Below are 23,623 nucleotides of genomic sequence, written 5' to 3'. Positions count from 1 at the left end.
TACCCCACCCCCCACCCCCCAGGCTTTGAATATCTGGAAAGGAGTGATGGGCAATCTACAGAACTGGATGCTCAGAAGAGAGGAGAGAGCCTGAGACTGGTGTCTCCAACAGGAGGCTTGATGGCTGTGGGGTTTCCTCTTAGCGCCGTCGCCGAGCCGTTTCTGGGAGCCAAAGTAGAATAGTCTGTGCTTCTTGAGTAGGAGCTGAAGAAAGGACTGGGGGAGAAAAAAAAAAAAAGACCCGTTTGAAAACAGCCGGAAGGCAGATAGAAATGATGTCAGATTACTTACAGCGGAGAGAAAATGTAAGGACAGCGTCCCCACTGGGGGGAGAGGCTGGTGCTGGGGACGCGAGGCGGGTGTGCGTGGGAAACCCGAGGTCTGCGGCCGGCACCCAGCACTGAATGCAGTCGGTCCCTGGTGCTCTAAGTGTCTCAACTGCTGTGCTGGGCCTGCTCGGGTTTGGAGCAGCATTCTGAGGTGTTGGCAGAATGAGGTAGAGGCATTTCCTAATCCCTGTGCCTTCCCTTATGATGTAGAAGGTGGGAGATGCTGAGAGTAGGGCTTAATTTAAAAACGAGAGGCGGGGGGTAAAAGCCTGAAGACCTAAGTGATTTTTTTGCCAATTTTAAAAGCAGGGAGAGGTTTCAGATCTGAAATAGAACCCAGGATCCTGCTCCATCACTCACACTATTTCAGGAGAAGCCTTTGATTTATCTGCTAAGGTCATTTAAAAATCCAAAACTAAAGGCATACATCCTGCAGAGAGTCTTGGCGACGCCCTTCACATTGTTTATTTCTATCTGGCAGCTTTCACACTTTCACCTGAAGTGAGCTGTTCAGTTACCTCCGTTTAAAAATGAATCACCAATTTAGGATGAAGGTGGCTAGAAGGCTGAATATAGAGAGAGGAGACCTGGATTGACTTTCAATAGTATTAGTACGGTCAGGGAGTCCATTAGGTGAACTGCGTATCTATAAAACACAGGTGGGAGGTAAAACTCCGTCCTGTGCCTCATGTGCCTTGTTTATCCACTCCTTAGAACACTTGTGATCAATTGAAAGCGTTGAGGGTGTTTTGTGACCTCTGCATTAGTTGGAGCAATAATATTTCAGCATTACAGAACATAGTTTTGTCCCTAAGGAAATTAACAAGTTTCTGCCCCAACCATATCCTCGACCAAATTTTCTTTCCTTTATCTGAGTGTCTGCTCATTCATTTCTTGCCTTCTTTAGAGCCTTCTTTTTAGGCTCAGTGATTTAGTTGTCCCTGCATCCCCCCCAATCCTAGTTTCCCTGCAGATTGAGTAGTTGCAACAGACTGTAAAGGTAGTTATTTTTAGCTTAAAGAGAATTTGTAAGGCAAGGGAGTGGGGGGGGGTCATACCTTGTGGGCCCTAAATTTATCATGGGCAATAGTCGTTGGGTGTTCTGTAATATCTGTAGATCAGTATTCATATGGACCCATAGATTCGAATACAGTTCATTTGTATTTCTCACTTTAGGTCTCTGGTGTAAAGGAGAGTTTCTTCTTTTCACTGTAATTTTTCTCTTAAACGCTGGTTTTGCTTTAACGTCTTGGGGGGCAAAGCTGTCATCCTTTTTTTGATGGCCAGTCCCTCCTCCTCCTCTGGAAGCAGAGCTAATAAAATCCCTCAGAGGCCCCTTTCATGCCATATCTCTTATTGCCCAGGAGCCTCACCGCCGCCTGGAGGTCACCATGGGGTCAGATTCAGCTTGATGTTCAGCAGGCATTGCAGGGGCAGGAAAAACTCTAAAAGGGCTCAGCATTATCCTGGGCTTTAGAAACAAGAGGCCTCTCATTGGCACTGACTTGTGAGCTTATCCCTTCTGCAAGGGTCCTCCAGCCACAGGAGTCATTGACTCCATTACAATAATGTTGACACTGACTTCATAAATCCTAAACAAGGGAAGTGACTTGAATCCATTTCTACTTGTAATCTCCCGGACCTTGGTGAGAGCAGCAAGCTTTGATCAAAAATTCAGGTGTTGACCTCTGTCTGCCCTGCTCCGGGAAAGCTTCGTTGCAAGAGAGGCAGGAGAGACTGGGTGTGAGGGACACTTGAGGGGACTGAGGGAGCTGGGTGTTGGGCGTTAGGTGTTTCGCATGTGTGAGAACTCGAAGACCGAAAACAGGAAATTCATGAACGCGTTCCTGTTGCGTCTTTAGTTTGAACAATAGCTGTTTAAGATGCCGTGAGATGATTATAGGAGAGAGTAAAATGCCCTCTACCTATGGACATTCCAAACATTGTCATTTATCCGTGACCACAAATGGCTTACGTTAAGCCTGAACACTTTAATCAAAGCAAACTAGTCCTTAGCATTAACAAAGGTAATTCAAAAGGAAAATTTGAGAAGCATGAATTGGCTATTTTTTTTTCCTTACCTGTTAGCCATCCCTATCGGACTCAAAGGATATTTTTCTTTTTCTAATGGGAGGTTAAGGAAGGACTTCAACATCAGCTAAATCAAAAGTACTTAGAAAATTAAATGGCCGGCTTTCAGTCTTCCTCCTCCACGATCAAGAAGCAGAATGGACACACTGCCAGAGCATTCGATTAGATTCTCCCAAACCTTGTCAAGGGAGGGCTCTTAAATCTTTCTCATCTCCCGGGGTTTTCGGTTAGCAGTTAATTCTGTTTGACTTGGTAAAAGCCTGTGGGACCAGTGCGTAGTTTCCCCTTGTTTTGCAATTGCCATCACATCTCTTGGTCCTTAGAGTAGCTGAGACTTTGGAAGATGTCTTACGGTGCAGTATCATCAGGGTATGACTTGAATTTACTCCTTTACAGAAGAGCTGTCCACCCGATCTGCTTGTCTGATAGACAGCTACCTATTTATGTAGCAAAATAAAATTTTAAGAGTTTGTTTTCTTGGCAATCATGAAAACCTCTGGGAATTAAAAATATTCTTCCCTAACTCAAATAGTACTTGGCTCAAAACAATTAATTCGTATTTTTTGGCTGTTTAACATTGAACAATGAACAGTTAAAATTCTCCTGTCACGATTCATTCTGAAACCTTAGTTGCCCTGGAAATTGTATTTCCCTACCTCTCTCTTTATCACATTATTCAAAGACTCTTTCATAAGATTATTCTACTCCTGAATGTAGGCTATAGAGGCAACTCCCTGCTTTCACCATTTACTTGTTGGGTAGCTGAAACTCCACATCTTCACTCATACTCTAATTAAGAAGTAGATGTGTATGGGAGAAAATTGCTGTCTAGAGAGATTATCTTGTATGACTATCTCTATGTGGCCATCTCACAGATGTACTTCTTTGTCACCTTACGCAGTGTCAGAGTTGGAAGGGCCTGTGAGGTCTCCTAGTATTCCCACACCCCCTTACAGTTCATCCCCTTCTGCCTCTGTAGAGTCCCACTTCGTTGTAGTGAGGTGTTCAACGTCTCTCCTAGCCACAGACTAGAAGCACCAGAAGGGCAGTGCCAAGACCTGTCAGAGTCTGGCACAGAGCAGGTGTTCTAGTAATATTTGACGAATGAATACCTTGCCTCCTCTCTCCCTTTCCCTTTTTATAAATAGAGAATTTGAAGAACTGATTTAAGAGGCTTTTTGGCTGAGCGAACGACTGCCCCAAAATTTAGAGACTTCAAATGACAATCTTATTTGCTTCTGATTTTGCAGTTTGGGCAGAGCTCAAGGGGAAAGACCTGTGACTGCAGCTGGAAGATCCACCTCTAAACTGGTTTAATCACATGGCTGGCAAATCAGTGGCGGCTGTGGACTAGGGGGTCCTCTCAGTTCTCCTGTGCCTGGGCCTGCCTGTGTGGCTGCTTGGGTTTCTCCACCGCGTGGCAGCTGGGCTCCAAGGAGGAGGTGAAAGCTGGCAGTTCTTTTAAAATGTAAGACTGAAACCAGCACCAGGTCACCTCCATGTGCTCTTCTGGTCAGAACAGCTGTGTGCTTAGCCCACATCAAAGGGTGAAGATATAGGTGAAGAAATAGATCTCACCTGTCTTAGGGGGAGGGGACAAAGAATTTGCAACCATTTTTAATCTCCAGAGGCCACAAAATGGCAGAATCTTATCTACCACTGTGGTCTCTTAAGTCCCAATGCTTGGCAGTAGTCTTTGTTGTTTTGTTTTTTAGCTATTAATTCAGTGATTTCTAACAGATAACACTTTCTAGGCACTTCCCAGGTATTGACTCACTTCATTGTCAAAAAACCCTGAGAGATACGTTCTATTGTACCCGTGTTACAGGTACAGAAATTAAGGCATAAAGAGGTGAAAAAACTTACCAAGATTATACAGATTATAATGGTCGAGCTGGGAGCTGAACCCAGGTCGACCGTTTGTGAAGGGTTTCCTTTCATTCGTGTCTGCTCTGAGCTTTTGATTACATGTTCCTAGGAGAGAGTATTCTATTTAACAAGCCTGTTTGACTTGACTTGTATTGTAATCTCTGTTCAATACCCAGGTAAATGATTTTGATAAAAATGAAATGGATATGATTAAAAGGATATGGTCACCTTCAAATGGCTGAGGAATTCTAGGCATTCCAAAGCCCTAAAAGCATATTTGTCAATAGGAAATAGGGTGATCCTTGCCCCAGAAGGTCTTCCCTTCTGTCCCCTGTTCACTGCAAGGGAGACAGGGTCACCAAGACCTCTGTCCCACAGTCTGTGCATTCAGAGGCGTCTGAGGGATTAGTGCTACGCTCATTAAGGTACCAGAAGGAGAATAGAGCTTCCTCTGTTATAAGAATTAGGGTTTCCCACCCCTGCAGTTAGGGCTCTAGGCTCCTGCTACAGTCCGCTCAGCCACTGTGGGCTGCAGAGTGCTGGGGTTGGAGAAGAAAGCCAGGGAACCTAATGAAATTGGCAGTTGGGGCTAAGTGGCAAGGTCCTGAGGAAGCACACGGAACATGGCAGTGAGGCTGTGCATCAAACCCAGCCAGCAAGGGGAAGTAGATCAAGGGTGGCTGGAACCAGGTGGTTGTCAAAGGGACAAGAGAAAGGAGAAATGCGGTGCAAGAAGAGGTTAGTCAAAGACCCCAGCTGATCAGGCGCTGAGATGGCCACAGACCCCAAAGCGGAGAAAAAAACCTTTGACTCTGAGAAAGTGCTTTGTCCAACAGGGAAGTTTTAAAATTAACCAAGACTCTTTCATATTTAGGAAGTACTTACAGGACTGTGGCTACCAGAGTTGAGGTGCCAGAACTTTAAGTGGGGGCACCTGTCTAGAGCAGGGGGGTGTGATGGTAAACTCAGGTGCCGTTTTAATAGCTGCCTGAAGCTGGTTTTCTAAATGCACGTCACGTGGATGACTCCGGAATCAGACTGCAACTGGAAGGTAAAACCTACATTTAGAGCATAATTAAGAAGTTGTTGATGAGCAGAGATTGCAAAGTTAGTTTTTGATCAAAGGAATCAAATTTCACAAAACCAAGATTACATTTTAAGCAGTCTCTAGATTCTGGGAAAGAGGCTTGTGTTGGTGAGATTATAGACTCAGACAAGCCAAAAAGGACTCAGAAAATAGATAATAGTTAGAACGTGGATTTTTAAATTTTTATTTATTTTTTACATCAGGAAGGAGATGTCATGGCAGAGATAAAGATAAATTGTATGCAGTTATTTTCTTGAACCCCCCAACCCCCACTCCTAATCACACCTAGATTCCTAGCAGTGGCATCTTTCTCTCTTGAAAGAAACAGGAGAGAAGAGCATGGATTACACAGATAAACAGTTCAATTTATAGAGTAAATATTTACTGGAGCACAGAGCTATCCTCCTTTTCTAGCACATGTTCTTTTTTTCTTGCTGAACAAAAACAGCTAAAATTAGTACATAAAGGAAAGAGGACACCTTTTGTAAGGTTTGAATTGTCATCAGGAGTGACTGAGGTTGTAAAGCAATTTACATATGCAAATCTTTCGAGATAGTTCTTATACTCGGCAAAGAAATTAAACCTTGAGAAACTTTGGGGGGGAAATCCAGAATTAGTAGCTATTGATTAGCAGTTTATTTTTTGCCTTACCAAAAAACTATAGGCTTGGTTTTGTTAACTTTGTAAATGAGCAACCAGAGCCTGTTGGGCTGGAATAATTGTGCGGCTAAAGCTACTTGATGCTTCAGTTGGTAGAATATTTTGAGGCAGATATTTTGAGTCATGAGGTTTGATCAGTGCTTGGAACGTCTGACGGGACATATGGGGCCAGAGATGGAAATGCATCTGAAGCCCGAGGCTGTAGTGTTTGATTAGCCGAGAACAGAAAGTTTCCGGAAACCTCTGTCTGTGCACGCCTGTCAGGGAGGGGCTCCAGCTGTATGGTGAGAAATGCTGAAGCGGTTGTCAAAGGAAGAATGCCAACCTGGAAAAAGATTGCCTGGCAGTTAGGAAGGCGGTAGAGTCCTCTGGTTGGCTGCATGGTAAGAGTGGGAGTAATTGCTTGTCCCTGTTTCCTATGGGTTGAATGGACTTGTCCATAGAATATGTGGCACACATTTGACTACTCGCTTCTGCCTGGGCCCCTCCCAACCTCCCAGGTTAGTTATTCTTTCTTTCATCTCTGTTCAGAACTAACTAATGATCCCCAGCCTCCCTGGGAGACCATAAGGTCTTTGAAGGCAGGGACAGAGTAAAACCCATCACTGTATTGCCAGCACCTAGTCAATATGTGACATAGTTGGGCATGAACAAACTTCAAAGTTACTTGTTTGGATCAAACCCCGGTTGCCATGTTAGAGTGACAGATGGATTAGCCACTTCTACATTTTGGTTAAAGAGCACATTGAGGGAACTTAGTTTGGTCATTATTACTATAACTTACTCCTTATTGGCCATTTGTTTATTCAACAAATATTGTGTGCCTTCTACATGCCAGGTGCTATTCTTAGGCCTGGGGTACAGACACAAACAAAACTGATGTAGTCCCTGTTCTAAAGGTTCTTACATTCTAGAGAGAGACAGAAGAGAAGTGTGTCCAGTGGTGATACATGCTAGAAAGAAAAAACCCCACAGGGAATGAAGGAGGGATGCTATTACAGTGGGCAGGGAAGACCTGTCTGCAGAAATCTTTGATTTGACACCTGAATGAAATGAGGGGTAGAGCCAGACAAACATAGGGAGTGGGAAGAACAGGGCCAAGGTGCAAAGGCCAGAGTGTGCTTGATATGTTTAAGCAAGGTGGTGATGTGGCTGGGAGTGCAGTGAGCAAGGGGAGCAGAAGGAGATGAGATCTGAGAAAACAGATCTGGCTGGGTCACCTATAGCCTCATTGACTATGGGAAAGAATCAGGATTCCTCTAGAGTGTTTTGAACATATACATATACTTTTTTTATCCATATACTTTTTTATTGTGGGGCAGGGTAGGGGGGGATGTCCAGAAGAGGAGGAACTAGCAAAGAAAAGACCAGGAAGGCTTTGTCGCAAAAGCCTATTCAAGAGAGTATTTTCAGAAAAGGTAGAGTGATCAGTCATAAAATGCTTCGCTTTTCCAAAAGCTCCACTCACTCCCTGAAAGCCTATGCATATTCCAAAACTTTCAAATTGTGTCATTTTCTCCTATCGGAAATAATTGTTATATTCCATAAAAATAAACTATAATTATTTTTGGGCATTTTCAGCATATTTTGAGTTTACTTTCCCCTTAAAAGGAATGGTTTAAAGAACTGAGTGGCATGGACACCAGCCAGGAATGATTTGAAAACTGCCTCTCCTTGATGGATGGCTCAGGGTGGGTGGATGCTGGTGATATAGAATATAGGTGGATCCTAATTAGGAAAACTGGGCTCTAGTTTCCACCGTCACTTGGACCAATTTCCTTAAGTTATTTAAATCACTGACTTTATTTTCTTATTAACTTTATTATCAGTTGATTGATTTATAACAAATACAGCTTCAGGGATCCTGAAGTGCTGCCTTTTTTTCCTGTTGAAAAGCTCTTTGGCAGTCAGATTATGACCAGAAAGTTGCCCAGGCAGCATGAAATTGGACAAAGGGGATGCTCCTGATGTGGGTTGCAATTAATTTTATCTTTGATCTGAGGTTCTTCTTATCCAAACCATTGGCATGACTGATGAGGAAACTGAGGCCTGAGTAAGACTGGCTAGCGGCAGAGGGGGGAATGTAGAACTCAGATTTTTTTTTAACTCCCACAGATATGTTTTCCTCTTCTGTCTCACCTTCCTCTGCTTCTGTGTCACAGACGTGCTTTAAAATATGTTTTCTAATGTTCTGTAGTTATTTTAAAAGAAGAAAGTCTAATTTTTCAGGAAACCTTATCTATATATCACATTACCACCTATCACACTATTAAAATAATTAGAAGAATTTGTTTTTAGCTCTAGCTGTGATTTTTGGGTGTGTTGTAGTTGTCTGCGCTCAGTGGGTTTTTATGGGCCTCTGAGGTATAAAATCCAAAAGGGCAGTGGCGTTCTTTTGGGGGGATATAGTGAGATGGGCTTACTGTTTGGCTGTTTTTCCAGCTGCTGCATGTTGATGGTGCATGTCTGACTCAACCTCTCATCCTTTAAAAAAAAACACACCAAAAAACTGTGCTAAAATATACATAACATGAAGTTCACCATTTTAACCGTTTTCAAGTTTACAGGTCTGTGGCATTAAACACATTCACATTGTGGTGCAACCTTCATTACCACCATCTACAGCACTTTTTCTCTCCCCAGCTGAAACTCTGTGCCCATTAAACATTAACTTTCCATTCCCCCCTCCCTTCCCCTCTCCTGCCCTGAAAACCACCATTCTGCTTTGTCTCTCTATGAATTTGACTATTTTAGTTACCTCATAGAAGTGGAATCATACCATAGTTGTCCTTTTGTAACTGGTTTATTTCCCTTAGTGTAATGTCTTCAGGGTTTATGGTTGTTGTAGTATGTGTCAGAATTTCTTTTTAAGGCTGAATGATAGATACTCCATTGTGTGTATGTATCACATCCTGGTTTTCCATGCGTCAGTCGATGAACACTTGGGTTGCCTCCATCCTTTGGCTGTTGTGAATAAGCTGCTATCAACATGGGTGTACAGATATCTGTGTGAGTCCCTGTTTTCACTTATTTTGGGTACATACAAGTGGAATTGCTAGAGCTTGTGGTAACTCTGTGCTTAATTTTTTGAGGAATTGCTTCTTTGTAACAGTCTACACTGTTTTCTGTAACAACTGCACCATTTTACATGATTCCCACCAGCAGTGCACAAAGGTCCCAACTTCTCCTCACCCTTGCTGATCGAATTCTTTTTTGTTCTGTTTTTTAAATAACAGTCACCCAAATAGGTGTGAGGTAGCATCTCATTGTGGGGTTTTTTTGCATTTACCTAATGGTTAGGGATGTGGAGCATTTTTTCATGTGCTTATTGGCCACATGTTCTGTGGACAAATGTCCATTCAAACCCTTAGCCCATTTTTCAATTGGGTCGTTTGGGGTTTTGTGTTGCACTGTAGGAGCGCTTCCTTCATACTTTCCAAATATCAGTTCCCTACCCCTCTTCTCTGTTGTTCATGTCTGATTTTCTCCATGGTTGGGGCTTTGCATGGCACTCACTCCTTGGTATTTCCGGATGGAGTGACAGTGACAGTGAGTGTAAAATGAGGCTTGAAAATAAACTGCTTCTCCACGGAAAACAAATGGGTTCTGCCCAAGCCCAGGAGGCTCCTTCCTCCGCGGTGTCCAGGAAGAAGGCCCTTCCAGTGCTTCGTGGGGCCAGGCTGACACCCAGGAACTCTCCTTATGAACAGACTAGCGGGTCTCTAGCAGTGTCAGGCAGGGACCTGTGTTAAGAGTTGTGTTCATGGCACTTGAAGAGTTACATTTTGTTACGGACATGCAGTGATTTCAGTGTTTAAAGAGGAGTTTTAGGAGAGGGCTTTAGTGAGAGGAGCCTGTGGAGAGGAGCCAGGAAGTCTGAGGCTGGCCTGTTAGATTAGATAACTGTTACTTTATTTTTTGCTGCTGTGCATCTAATCCCGGTTAAACCAAAATCTAATTTATTTTCATGCTTGATTGGGAGCACTTCTGATTAAGTGTTGGGATGAGAGCGAGCATGGGGGTGAGAGTAAGCATCACATACGACTACTGTGGGAATGAGATAGTCCAGGGGCTGCTGTGCTTGGGCCGATTATTAATAGGGCATTAATAGTGAGTAGGGGGAAAATAAGTGAGTTGGACCCCAGGACTGGAGGAGTTTTTTAATTCCAACTTAGAATGGGTAGATTTAAACTCAAATTTGGGATCCCCCTTTTTCACAATGCCCTATGTGTAAAGTGCCTCTTGGTATGATTGATGGAGTGACTTCTAAGACTGTTTCTCATTTTGGGCTTCTGAGGTGCTTATGAAAATGTTGTCTAGACACGCATGTAATTACTGCCAAAGACAGTGTCTGATGCTGATAAAGCTGCCTTTAAACCCTTTAATTCCCCATGTGTCAAAGATTGGGCATCTTTCTTATTTGGCTTTAAACTGTCCCCAACTGGCAATGATGACATACTGAAGTCAGGATAATATATTGAATGACTAGGAAGAGTCTCTGTTTTTTGACTAACTTCCCCACTGGGTCAGGTCACTTGTTTCTCTGTCTGTAAAACTGTGTGTGCTCAAGTTGTGGGCTCCATCCACTATCCTAGCTCAGTGATCTGCAGAAAGTTGCTTTTCTGCGCTGCACGTTCCCTGTTAGAAAATGGTGAGAATAAGAGTATCCACCTTAGACCAGTGTTGCAGAGACCAGTGACATGCCCTTGTAGTACTTACAAAGTGCCTGGTAAATACCGTTGGTTAACTCTTGCTGCTACAATAACAACAATACTAATAGTTGTTATTTTGCTAGGACAGTGTTTGCTTGCTACAGAGAATGTGCCAAGTAGAAAAGAGGCACTTTATATTATAAACAACATTAGTAGCTGTAGTTGTAAGTGAACACTGAAATAATGTAAAGGAAGTTCTTAAGTGGAGACAAATATGTCATGGAGACAGTATCAGGAATCCTGTGAGTCTCACAGTCTGCTGATGTTTTTTTCTCTCTCTATCTTAATGCCAAAAGCTCATTACCTGGGAAAAAGTTCTTCCAAATATTGCTAAGTCTTAGAAGAGAAAGTTGGGTATTTCTTTTTTTCTGATTCACAGAGCCAGAATGTTAATGAGTTAACAAGTGGCAATTCTGACTTGCTTTTAAAATTTTATTAGTTTTGTTTATTATTTTTATTAATTTTGTTCTAATTTTGTCCCAGCTGTGGTATCTTGGGTCTTCTTGTGCCCAGAAACTGACCTTAGGATGACCATCCTGGTTGATGGCATGACACGAGAGGGAAGACACAGCAGGCCCCACCCTACCCGTGCCCAGAATAAAGATGCATTGCAGAGAAAAGACCATTTCATGTATTGAGTAACTGTTTCTCTCACAGAGATAAGGTTTTATCAGTGATGCACCACTTTGTGAATTCCCTTACCAGCTGTGGTCTGTTAACTGGAAGAAGGTGCAGCAACGCCTGGGGGAGCTTTGCTTGGGAGTAGCAGTGATGGATGGAGGAGACGGGCCAGCTGGAGGCGAGAAGGGAGCCTTGGTAAATGGGTTTGAGAGGACCTGGGACGTGCCCCACAGCAGGGAAGGCCATCTCTGTTTCTGTTTACAGCAGACGTTTTCATTTAAAAGTGTTTTTTTAACAGCCCCGGTACCTTCTTGAGGCTTTGTCTAATGGGAGGAAGGAGGAAGTGGTGGAAAACTCCCTCTTGTGTTTCGAAGTTGTTGGTTTGGTCTTTAGCTGAGGAGTGTAGACCTGAGGGCAACGGGAAGGAAACAGACAGGAGTCATAGACTTAAGGCTCTCACTTTTTGGTTGTGAAGTTTTAGACCCCTTGAACTTCCAGCTCCACTCATCTCCGCGGACGCTCCAGACGGTGATGTTACCCTTTCCCACGGCTGTAACTACCATCTCTAAGGTATTGCCTCGCAGATCGCTATCTCCGACCGGGATCAGTTTGAATATTCAGCAGGTTAAAGGAGAAGCCCTGGTCTTGTGTAAAAATTTCTTGTAGTTAGTGTTCTCCCTTCTCTTCCCTCTTGCCCTCTCAGAAAAACACACACACAAAGGCCTCAAGTCAGTCCTTCCTGCAGTGATATTCCTTCGCGCGGTGACACCAGCTCATCTTAGGCCCCACGACGCGTGACCTTCTCCAGAGGCCTTTCTCACCTCCCAGCTAGCGCAGTGCCACATGCCCCGCTGGCAACACCACTCGTTCCTCTGACTGACCCCTTAGCACTCTGTCATGGCGTCAGTTTATGTATTTCTCTGACTCAGAAGCTTTGCTTGTGGGGGTGGTCAGTGGCCTGAAAAATGCTTTCTTTCCAGAGCACATTCTTGCAATGTGGTTGACAGGAGACATGTCAGTTAAGAATGATGAAAAGAAATAAAGAGAAAATAAGAGTAAGAGGAGGAAAAATAGCAAAGGGCAACTGGTTTCGTACCAACTAGTGGGTGAGTCCCAGATCACCTCTCCCCGAAGCTGGCTCCTGGCTCCACCTCTCCGCCGCCTCCACTGAAGGCAGGCGCGGGGCCTCAGGGATCGGGGAGCTTTGCTTCCAGTCAGGTCTCATGGGCAGCTGAGCCTGGCTTTGGGCATCCTCTCTTGGGAAGAGAGGCGATGAGAGGGGAGGCTGTTTGGAAGCAGGTTCTCCTCCGGGGGGGGGGGGGGGGGGAGGGGGTAGCCCCAGGAGCTGGAATTAGACTGTGTTATTGTATTAGAAATGGTAAATAAAAAGGATGGGAATGCAAATGTTTTGTTGCAATATTTCACGTGAAGCAATATGGTACTGAATCACTTCTGGCCCGGCTGGGCGTGGCTCAGCGATTGAGCATCAACCAGGATCAACTAGGATCCAGGAGATCGAGGTTCGATTCCCAATTAGGTCACATGCCCAGGTTGCGGGCTCGATCCCCAGTAGGGGGCGTGCAGGAGGCAGCCGATCAATGACTCTCATCACTGATGTTTCTCTCTGCCCCTCTCCCTCCTTCTCTCTGAAATCAATAAAGATATATTTTTTTAAAAACACAAAAGTCACTTCTCTTTTGTCTTACAAGTATTCCTTTTCTTTATGCATATCACAGGCTAAATCTATACTTTTTAAGACACATTGCCTTCACTACAGCAAAACTCTGGTGGTTTAATGATGCACAATAATAGTTCTGATATTCAAAAGCATCCTGTTAGAAATTACTATTGTCCATGGACACTTTGATTAATCTACAGTAAAATTGTTAGAACTCAAGAGAATGTAACCTAATGCCTCCAGCCTTATCAAGGGTGTTTTCCAAATTAGAAATAATGAATATGTGGAATTAAGGATAAGGGCCTAGAGAATAATTTTATATGTAATGTGCCCTATGTGTGAGAAGACATCCTTTCTCACTAAGGTGGGGAAGTCCCTGCAGTTAAGCGTTAGTAATCATTTGCTCGGGACAAAAATGTGTTAATTGCTTTTCTCAGTGAATGATTCTTAATTTGGTGGGAATGATAAAGATTTTAATTCATTTCACTAATTTAGGTTATTACAAATATCAGTGTTCATAGGTTACTGTGTGGAGCTAATAAGGGATTCCAATGAAGCCTGGGGTTACTGGGTAGATTTCATTCAAAATATGACTGCAGTATTCCACAGTGGTGGAATTTAAGTTTTCAGCAAAGCAATCAGCCTGTGATGCTCCAGGGGACTCTGAGTGCCCTGCACCAGTGGCACTTACCTGGGCTGGATGGGAAGATTGGCACATACTATGCCACTAAATGATGAGGCTGATGTTCAGTGTCTTATAAGTACTACTTAGCACAGCAGTTGGAATTGAGAAGTTAGTGTGATCAGTTATGTGGAGAGTTCTGAGGTTTGTGACTTAGATAAGAAATTAACCTTTTTATTGCTTTTCCGACTGTCAAGGAACCCAGGTGAAGACTGGCAGGCTTTTACCTTTACATTTCCGCCTTGAATTCACCAAGTAAATTGAAGAAAAATTTTAAATTGCTTTTTAAAAATATTCTAGCATATTAATAATTAATAGGAAGAGGCCAGCTTAAGAAAAAAGACATTGTAAATTTCTGGACAGCATAGACCAGACTGTAGAGTAATAACAATGGAGGCAGTTACCGTACTCAGGAGTAGCACTCAAAAGTGTAAGCACTGTGCATGCATTTTTTTATGTCATTTGCCTGCTTAAAACCCTTCATATCAGGGTACCCAAACCCTTAGCCCCTGTTGACGCACCAGCTACTCCTCTGACCCCTTCTCACCCTCACATTCTGGTCTCTAACCAGCTCAACTGCTTTCATTACCTTGAAGGTGCCTGTTTATTCTTTGACCTCAGACTTCACACTTGCTGTTCCTCTGCTGTTACACTATCCATATCCTCAACCTCTGCTAATCTACCTCCTGTGCATCTCAGAAGTTTGTTTAAGTGTTCCCCCTGAAAATGTTTCTGGCATCTCCACTCTGGTCTGGATTCCATCCTGTCCCCAATGCCCCAGTGGCATTGGCCATTGCTACATATAGCACTTAATTCACTGTACTTACTGGACTGTACAGCAAGTCCTGTAGACTTGTTATATCCTCCCAGAGTGCCTGCTACTCCCCACTGGTCACTCAACATTCCCTTGTGAGTGAACAACCTTAATTTAAACCTTGCAGTATTTCCACGGGACCAACAGTTCCTATCTTTGGAGGCATTGGGTAGTGAGCGAAAGGAAGCTCAGGCACATTAAGGGTTTTGCCCAAGGTCACACATTTAGTAGGTGACAGGGCCAAGTTTAAACTGGGGTCTGAATCCAGAAGTCCTGCTATTTGCACGATACCTACAGCCTTCTGGGACCATATAGTCATAGCCTCTAGAACCAGCATCTATTAGGACCTGGGGTTGGTGGGTGGGTTGATAGGTTGTGGGGGAGAAGAGGCATTAAGAGTAATGTCCAGGTTTCTGAGAGGGTTGTGCTGGCAGGTGAGGTTAGGTTTCATGCGGAATCCAGGTTGCGGGGATGGTGCGTCTGGATTGGGCACGCTGACTTGGAGGTGCCTGCCGGTCCGCTCAGTGGAAACGTGCAGTTGGCTCTGGAATAATGAGGCTCAGAAAGAGGTTGGGATTTGGGACTATCTGGTCTTCAGGCTGTTCACTCACAGTGCAGGTTAGCTGATGACTGATACTATATCTCTTCCAGACTCTCCCCAGTAGGTGCCTCTACCTCACATACCACACAGATAAGGAGCAGTGTGCAGCCACCAAACGGTACTGAGTGTCACGCGCAGGTCAAGGCCCTAGTCTCCGCCTCCTAGCACTTTATGTGTGTATAATACACACATGTTTATGGCTCCGAATCTTCCATTTAACTGGCACAGGTTGTGCTTTTTAAGTCATGGTTTTTAATTTTTTAAGAAAAATCTGATTATTTCATCACATCACATAAGCATCTCTACCTTTGATTCCTCTTTAGAGAAATAACAGGGAAAGGAGTAAGGCATATGTGGGTGTGATCATAAAAGTAATGCATGTACATACAAAATTTGGAAAATAAATGAGTAAACCTCCAAAAATCTTACAACTTTATACTGTCAACTAATATTTCAGTATTTTTTTTTAGCTTTTAATATTTCTTTAAAGGTATCATACTTGGGTTTAACAGTATTATAGCTTAGTCTTTCTTAAGTTTTCCTGGATATATTTTCTTTTTAAAAACTTCAGTTTTGCCTGGTTGCTGTTGTCACAGTGGTTGAGTGTCAACCTGGAGACCAGGCGGTCACTGTTCAATTCCTGGTCAGGGAACATGCCTGGGTTGCAGGCTCAATCCCCAGTGAGGGGTGTGCAAGAGGCAGCCAGTCGATGATTCTCTCTCATCATTGATGTTTCTCTGTCTCCCTCTCCCTTCCTCTCTCTGAAATCAACAAAAACATATAATAATAAAAAAAAACACCTTAAGTTTTAATAACTCTGATAGGTCATATTATATACCATAAAATACAATTAACTATTGAATACATATTTAGGTTTCCAACCTTTGCTCATGTAAGGAATGCACCTGTATAACTTGTTTTCTTATGTCTCGTCAGATGGGGGGAGGGAGAGAGAATGGGTGTAAATACAGAAACCGAGCAGCGTACTGTGCAGACTTGGTGTCTGATGTTCAGAAAAAACAAGGATACCTGGTGGCCCTGGGGTGGTCTTTGTAAAATAATCCAAAGACTGAAGAGGTTAGTTTAAAAAACCAAATGCACAGGCTGCAATAAATTGGGTCCACCTAGGCCTGCTTGTTAGTCTTCTGTCCATGGCTTATTTCAGAACAGTGGGGCTGTGTTGCCTGTGTCAGAGGACACCAGGGAAGGAGGGCAGAGAGACCAGGAAGATAGGACATTCACTTCCAGAAGCAGCCTGGGCTGCCGCACTGTTTTATATGGGTTACCCTTTGGGGCCCCCGTAACTGGCCACTGTGGCTTTGACATTCTGATTCTGACCCACTGGGGTGTGGGATGGGGAAGGTGAGTTAGCCTGCCTTTTTTTTTTTAAACCATCAAGTGAAACCAATTTTAAAACGTTTTTAAAAAGGATATTTCACTTGAACACCTAATAATGTATTACTCCCTCATTATATATCTGTTGATACTTACCTGTCTCTGCATGATCTAATGTTAGTCTGTTGTCACAAAGGCTTCAGTGAACAAATCTAATTGTAGGAATCTTAAAACTTTGGCTCATCGGAGTCCTTTTTAATCATAGGGGCAGCTGAATTTTATTTTCTGGCCAAAGAGTATTACCATTATGAATTGCTAGTATTTCTCTGTTTTAATGGTTACTTCCTATAAATAACAACAGAATTATTGCTTGGAAGTCCCTAAATTGAACTATGTTGCTGAGTACAAGTCTACAGTTAAAGGCCCTATTTAATTTTTGTTTCAAGTGGATATGGCCAAAATGCTGTTCTAGAGCAACATTTAACCTACTGGCTTGGCAGACTGTGCTGTGTAATCAATTTTGCTCCTGGAATCAGAGTAACTATTTTAGCAGAATGGAGGAGGACCGGTTTGTAGCTTCAGGGTGTTTTGGGTTTTTTGTTTTGTTTTGTTTCTTTTAAGGAGCTCATTAATCCTGGATGACCTACGCTGAAGGCTTTGGTTGCTAGGGTGGTCTTGGGTCTTTGCTGCTTTTAGGGAGTGAAGGGAAGGCTGCAGATCATGTGAGTGAAGCCATCTGCAAAGGCTTTCCTCTGCACTCCTTTTTCCCCTTCCCTGGCACACTGAAAGTCAAACTGGGAATATAGGCAGGGTGAGGGGGAGGTGTCAGCCTGGTTTCCTACCCAGAAATGTCGTTGAATGCAAATATATTTTCTCAAGCATAAGGTGTAACATTCATTCAGAAATGAGTATTTATGGAAACAGAAAAAGTTGATTTTGGGAACTTGCATGATGAAAGCCTTTATACTTAGAGATTCCAATAGCCCAGTATTAGGCCCATCAAAGGATTGTAGTAGAAACTTGACCCGATTGAATGAATGCAAATAGCTTTCAGTGTGCTAATCTGGCCTCAGTGTCAGCAGCTTTCAAAGTAACTTTTGTTAAAATTAAATGATCCCAGTTTAGTACAGATGTTTCTCTACTGGCTTCCCCCTTTCCTCGGAGGAAGTTGGTCTGCTAAGAATTAAACCATTCTTAGCAAAGTAGAAAAAGGAATTGACCAGTTTCTAATGCCTGGAATCTGATTTATACTCTGCTGTAACTACTACTACACATTTTGACAAGCATCGTGGCTATCAGCTGTTGTCTGATGGCATGACTGAAGTAAGTCCCTTTGTGATCTTCAGTGACCTTCTGGAAGTTTCCCACTTGCTTCATATGGCTGTTGGGTGTACAATGTTCAGCAACTTGTGTGTGCGAGAGAACCTGGCATTTCTCCGTGCAGAAGTGACACCCTCTCTTCCTCCGCATGTCGCTGGGACAGAGAGCAGCCCATTGATAGGAGTGGAATTTAGGGCCATAACATGATCGGCAGAACTGTGAGGATGAACAAAGGAAACGGAGAAGAGCATATTTCCTGGAGGGAGGGCGTATTAACCCTTGATATTACTCAGTGTTTCTTTCATCATCCAGTTTATTATTATGGATGATCTTTATTACCATGACCATTTGCATAGTGTTATTTGCATTTCTTTACTTAATCCAATTTAATCATGAAAATGCCTTTCCTTGTGCCTGCTGACTCTGCTTGGCTCCACCACCTGCCTACCCTCACGCCTATTTTCTGAAAATCCTATCGCACTTAGTCTCTGCATGTGCACATTAAGTGCTTTAAAATGTGGCCACCTCCTGTTTCTCATGCTGAAGTTTTCCTCCTCTATGAGCCTGTAAGCGCCGTCCACGGGTGGGAGTGTCCAGTATCTTATGTGCGTTTCTGCTGTCCCTCTGTAATCCTTACTACAGCATGGGAAAAGTCACAGAAGGTCCAGTTGAGAAAGACCAAGGTATTGAAGGTATGACTCAGAATAGACCACAGAATCCCGGACTCTCAGCTTTATATAAACATCCTAAGATCTCATTGCTCTTCCACAGCGCTTTCCTTGCAGGCAGCTTTAAGAAAACACTGAGCAAGTTGGAAACCTCTGATTCCCTTGTATAATGCGCTGTAGCTGATAAAGGAACTTTGCCAGAAGGGGAAGAGGACACTCGTTTGTGGTGTTCCTACTGTTCACCAGGATCTATGCATTGATTCAGTAACTGGCAAGGGGTCGGTTTCCTGCTTTGGAGGAAGTGCTGCTTTTCTCTTTCCACTCCAAAAATGTGTGCAGTGTCACTCTCAGCCCCTCAGGTACTGCTCTCAGAAGTGTGTTGGTTAAGAGTAAGAGGTTCTTTTATTTTCCTTTCCATTGTTATGGGACCTAATGTTCCTCTCTCATTTCATTGATGTTTTCACATTGGAGAAATATAGTAATAGTACCTTCTTTAAACTATTCCTTGCCTCATTCTCCAGTCCCTGTTGCTGGCAGCCACAAGAATCAGCAGCCAGCTTATCAGCATTATTACATTTTCTGATTCTGTGCTGCCTACACACTTGATAGTCAGTGGTTTTATTAGCTGGAGATTGAAAATTCAAATGAATAGAGGATAACAAAGTAAAAGGAGCCCACTCAGATATGATAGAGTAATGTCCCTTAATTCATTCACTGAAGTGTTCCTCTGCAATCCATGCATTATCGTATTCATTTTTAAAGAATAATTACTGTATTTTGTTGAAAGAATAGGCTCATAAATTCCAAGAAGCTAATTATATTTTGTTACTGTTGTTGCTAGAATTCTAATAAGCTTATTCCTATTTCTAGGTTGGCTGTTGGAAAAGGGAACATAATCTAATGTGGACAAGTATATCCTGGTAATTAGAAATTACGGAGAAAGACATAATGATATTTTATCATTAAAAGAGTTTTCTAACACTTGGTTATGCTAAAATGAGTGTGGTAGAGCCTGATTTTAAATTGAAGAAAGAAATTTAATTGCTTCTCTATTTTTTTCTGTAGATCTGTCAGGGAAAACTAAGAATTACGGGAGAGCATATCAACCTGATTGCACTTGTAGGCTCTTCCGAGATTAAAAGGAAAGAAAATCCACAGTATTTATAGAGATGATGGGTTATATTTTAAAATCACTAGCAGAACAAATATAGTCATGCCACTAGTCTTACAGTATTAGACATGATAGTGCTGGCTCCCATTTGAGTATTTAGGTTATGCCTGGCATGATGCGGAACTTGCAGCAGAGGTTAAATAGTTTGCCCAGGGTCACAGGGTAAGTGGCAGTTCCTTTTGTGAAACTGAACAACAACAAAAAAAATCAAGAAAAAGATAAAATAGAACCAAGTGAAGCTCAAATTTTTTAATGCAGAGTATTGAGCTTACAGCAACTGTATTTGTTAAGTTGATCAGTCACTTTTGATTATGCAAATATTCTACTAATTTGAATTTCTGTTAAGGTAACCAACTGTCTCAGTTACCCAGAAATTTCAATGTAAAAACTGTGATAGTCCTAAGCCACCTGGGATGGTTGGGCACCTTTATCTCTGATATAGATAGCAAGTTTTGTTTCTTATTTCACAGTAGAAACTAAAGCAAGACTGACCATAAGAAACCTTTTCTTTTCTTTTTTCTTTTTTTTATATATCTTTTATTGTTTCAGGGAGAGGGGAAGAGAGAGAGAAAAACATCGATGAGAGAGTCATTGATGGGCTGCCTCATGCACGCCCCCCATAGGGATCAAGCCCTCAACCCAGGCATGTGCCCTGATCGGGAATCAAACTAAGATCATAGGTCGATGCTCAACCCTTGAGCCACGCCTGCTGGGCTTTTCTTTTTTCTTTATTGGTAGTCTCCTGTCTGTAGGTTTTGTCGGTCTTGTTTAAGGTTTGAGCCTGGAGTCCATTGCTGTGTATACAGTGCTTAGCACTTACTAATAATCTGTGTAATGTTTTGGGTAGTTGGTAGAAGGGATAATAACTATGCCATTTTTAGTGATGGGGAAACTGAGTCAAGGAAAAGCAAAGCATTTCTTATGGCCATAAGATTCCACAGTAGCCATTAATAGCATTACATCCTTGTGAATCTGTGTGGAAACATAAAGGCCTCTGAGATAAAGATATTTCCTTCTGTTATCTTAAATTTACTTAACCACGTAAGGGTCCAATTTTAAGTAGTACTGGTACAATCAATGACTTGGTTCAATTGCTTAGTGAAGCTTGAATAATTGATAGAAAATTTAATGAAGCAGATATTTTTATCCTTGCTTAAACTGTTAATTTTCCTCAAGGAGAGATAAAATTAAGCTCATATAAGAGAGACTAAAGATGGCAGCGGAGTGAGTGGAAGCTACACTGACACTCTCATGGGACCAAACTGGAATTACAACTAAAATATAGAAAAACCACCCTGAATAATCAACTGCAATGGAAGACGAGCTGGAGAGCACGCTCATAACCAAGGAGGAAAAGTGGAGACCGCATAGAGACTGGTAGGAAGTGTAGAGGCGCCAGAAGGCTGGCTGGGCTCCCACAGGCAGCAGCTAAAGGTCCCGAGGGATATCTCAGCTGTGAGGGGTTCCCACTGAGGACTCTGGGGCCTAAACCCCAGGCTGGGCTTCCCAGCCAAGAGCACCAGAACTGAGAAAGGTTCCCACATAACATCTGACTGTGAAAAGTATTCAGGTTTCTGTCTGCCAGGGAGAGATGGCTGGAAATTCGGGCACCCTCTTAAAGAGCCAATGCACAAAATTTTGTGTGCAGCCACTCACCTTGGGCTCCAGCAGAGGGAGGGCAGAGTGGACTAGAGTAGTATGAGAAGAGTCTGGGGTTTTAGGCTCTGGAGACAGAGCTCAGAAGGCAGCCATCTGGATTCCTGTGCTGAGCCATTCCCCCATACTATAGAGGACATCTTTCTCAGGCAGACCTTTGCCAGCCAGGCAGTGTTTGCCTGGGAGGAAGCAATTGCCCCACCCACTGGAAAACCTCTTGCCCCACCCTGTGGAGTTTACGCCTTGCTGTAATCTACAGCCTGAGGCTCATTAAGAGACTAAGATCAATCAGCTTACAGGCAGAGGCAGATCTCTGGGAGCTCTGTCTTTGCCTGACCTGTTTCTGGAACCAGGCTGTGGAAGAGCAAACTTTGGTGTCCATCTTGCTTCTGTCCAAACGTACCCACCCCCAGCAGAGGGAAACACAAGCTGTAGGTTGTTGATACCTCCAAACAGGGTACTCAAGGCCAGTCACAAAGAGCATCTGACATTGGCCTGCACCAGAGACCCTCCAAAAAGACTGAGAGTCCTAGCAGATCCACCTAATACATAGAAACAAACCCAAACAAGTAGCCAAAATGGGGAGACCAAAAAACAAGCCCAAATGAAAGAACAAGAGAAGTTTCCAGAAAAAGAGCTAAATGAAATGGAGATAAGCAATCTATCAGATACAGAGTTCAGAATACTGATTATAAGGATGCTCAACAGCATGAGAAAAGATATGGAAACTATGAAGGATGACATAGCAGAATAAAAAATACATTGGGAGGAATAAACAGATTAGAGGAAGGTGAGGATGGGATCAGCAAATTATAAGATGGTACAAAAAATCACTCAATCAGAGATCCAAAAAGAAAAAAAAACAATTAAAAAACAGGAGGACAGTTTAAGGGAGCTGTGGGCCAATATGAAACGTAACAATATTCGCATCATAGGAGACCCAGAAGGGGAAGAGAATAGACAAGGGATAGAGAATTTGTTTGAAGAAATAATGGCAGAAAACTTTCCTAACCTGGTGAAGGAAAAAGTCACACAAGTTCAGGAGGCACAGAGAGTCCCAAGCAAGAAGAACCCAAAGAGGGCCATGCTCAGACACATCTTAACTAAAATGCCAAATATTCAAAACAGAGAGAATCTTAAATGCAGCAAGAGAAAAGCAATCTGTTACCTACAAAGGAGCTCTCATAAGGCTGTCAGCTGACTTCTCATCAGAAACTCTACAGGCCAGAAGAGAATGGCATGAAGTATTCAAGGTAATGCAAAACAAGGATCTGAAACCAAGACTACTCTATCCAGCAAGGCTATCCCTCAAAATAGATGGTGAAATAAAGAGCTTCCCAGACAAAAAAAGGCTAAAGGAGTTTATCACCACCAAACCATCATTGCAAGAAATGTTAAAGGGACTGTTGTAATAATAATAAGAAATAGAGAAACCTAGGCATAAAGAATTAAAATGGCCCGGCTGGGTGTGGCTCAGCAGTTGAGCATCAACCTAGGATCCAGGAGATCAAGGTTCGATTCCTGGTCAGGGCACATGCCCAGCTTGAAGGCTTGATCCCCAATGACTCTCTCTCTCTCCCTCTCCTTTCCTCTCTCTGAAATCAAGATATATATATAAAAATAATTTTTTTTTTAAAAAAGAATTAAAATGGCAGTAAATAAGGACCTATCAATAATAACCTTAAAGACTTTAGGGGAGAGATCAACAGCAATACAGTCATAGTCAGGGACTTTAACACCCCCCTGACTTCACAGGATAGATCTTCCAAACAAAAAATCAACACAGACAGTGACTAAATGGCACACTAGATCAGATTGATTTAATTGATATTTACAGAACATTTCACCCCAAAGCTGCAGAATATACATTCCTCTCAGGTGCACATGGGTCATTCTCAAAGACAGACCACAAGTTAGGACACAAAACCAGTCTCTACAAGTTCAAGAAGATTGAAGTCATATCAAGCGTCTCAGATCACAAGGGCATGAAATTAGAAATCAACTACAGTAAAAACTCTCTGAAACATTTATACACACAGTGGCTGCATAACATGTTATTAAACAATGAATGGGTTACCAATAAGATCAAGAAAGAAATCAGTAACTTCCTGGAAACAAATGAAAATGAACACACAACAACCCAAAATCCATGGGACACAGAGAAAGCAGTTCTAAGAGGGAAGTTCATAGTACTGCAGGCCTACCTCAAAAAGGAAGAAAAATTTTTAGTAAACTATCTAACCCTACAACTTAATTAGTAAGCTCCCCTGTGAAGCCATCCGGACGAGAGCTTTTGTTTGCTGGAAGTTTTTTATTACTGCTTTGATTT

The 23,623-nt window shown here is 42.7% G+C and overlaps 1 protein-coding gene across 2 annotated transcripts in view; it reads left to right on the top strand.

The window, feature by feature from the left end:
• Positions 1 to 23,623, top strand: part of MCC (MCC regulator of Wnt signaling pathway) — a 342,772-nt gene that overhangs the window by 109,455 nt on the left and 209,694 nt on the right. The window lies entirely within an intron of this gene.

Source organism: Miniopterus natalensis, chromosome 3 (genome assembly GCF_054644295.1).
Source record: "Miniopterus natalensis isolate mMinNat1 chromosome 3, mMinNat1.hap1, whole genome shotgun sequence".
Classification (NCBI taxonomy): domain Eukaryota; kingdom Metazoa; phylum Chordata; class Mammalia; order Chiroptera; family Miniopteridae; genus Miniopterus; species Miniopterus natalensis.
This window is presented reverse-complemented; position numbering and strand designations above follow the sequence as displayed.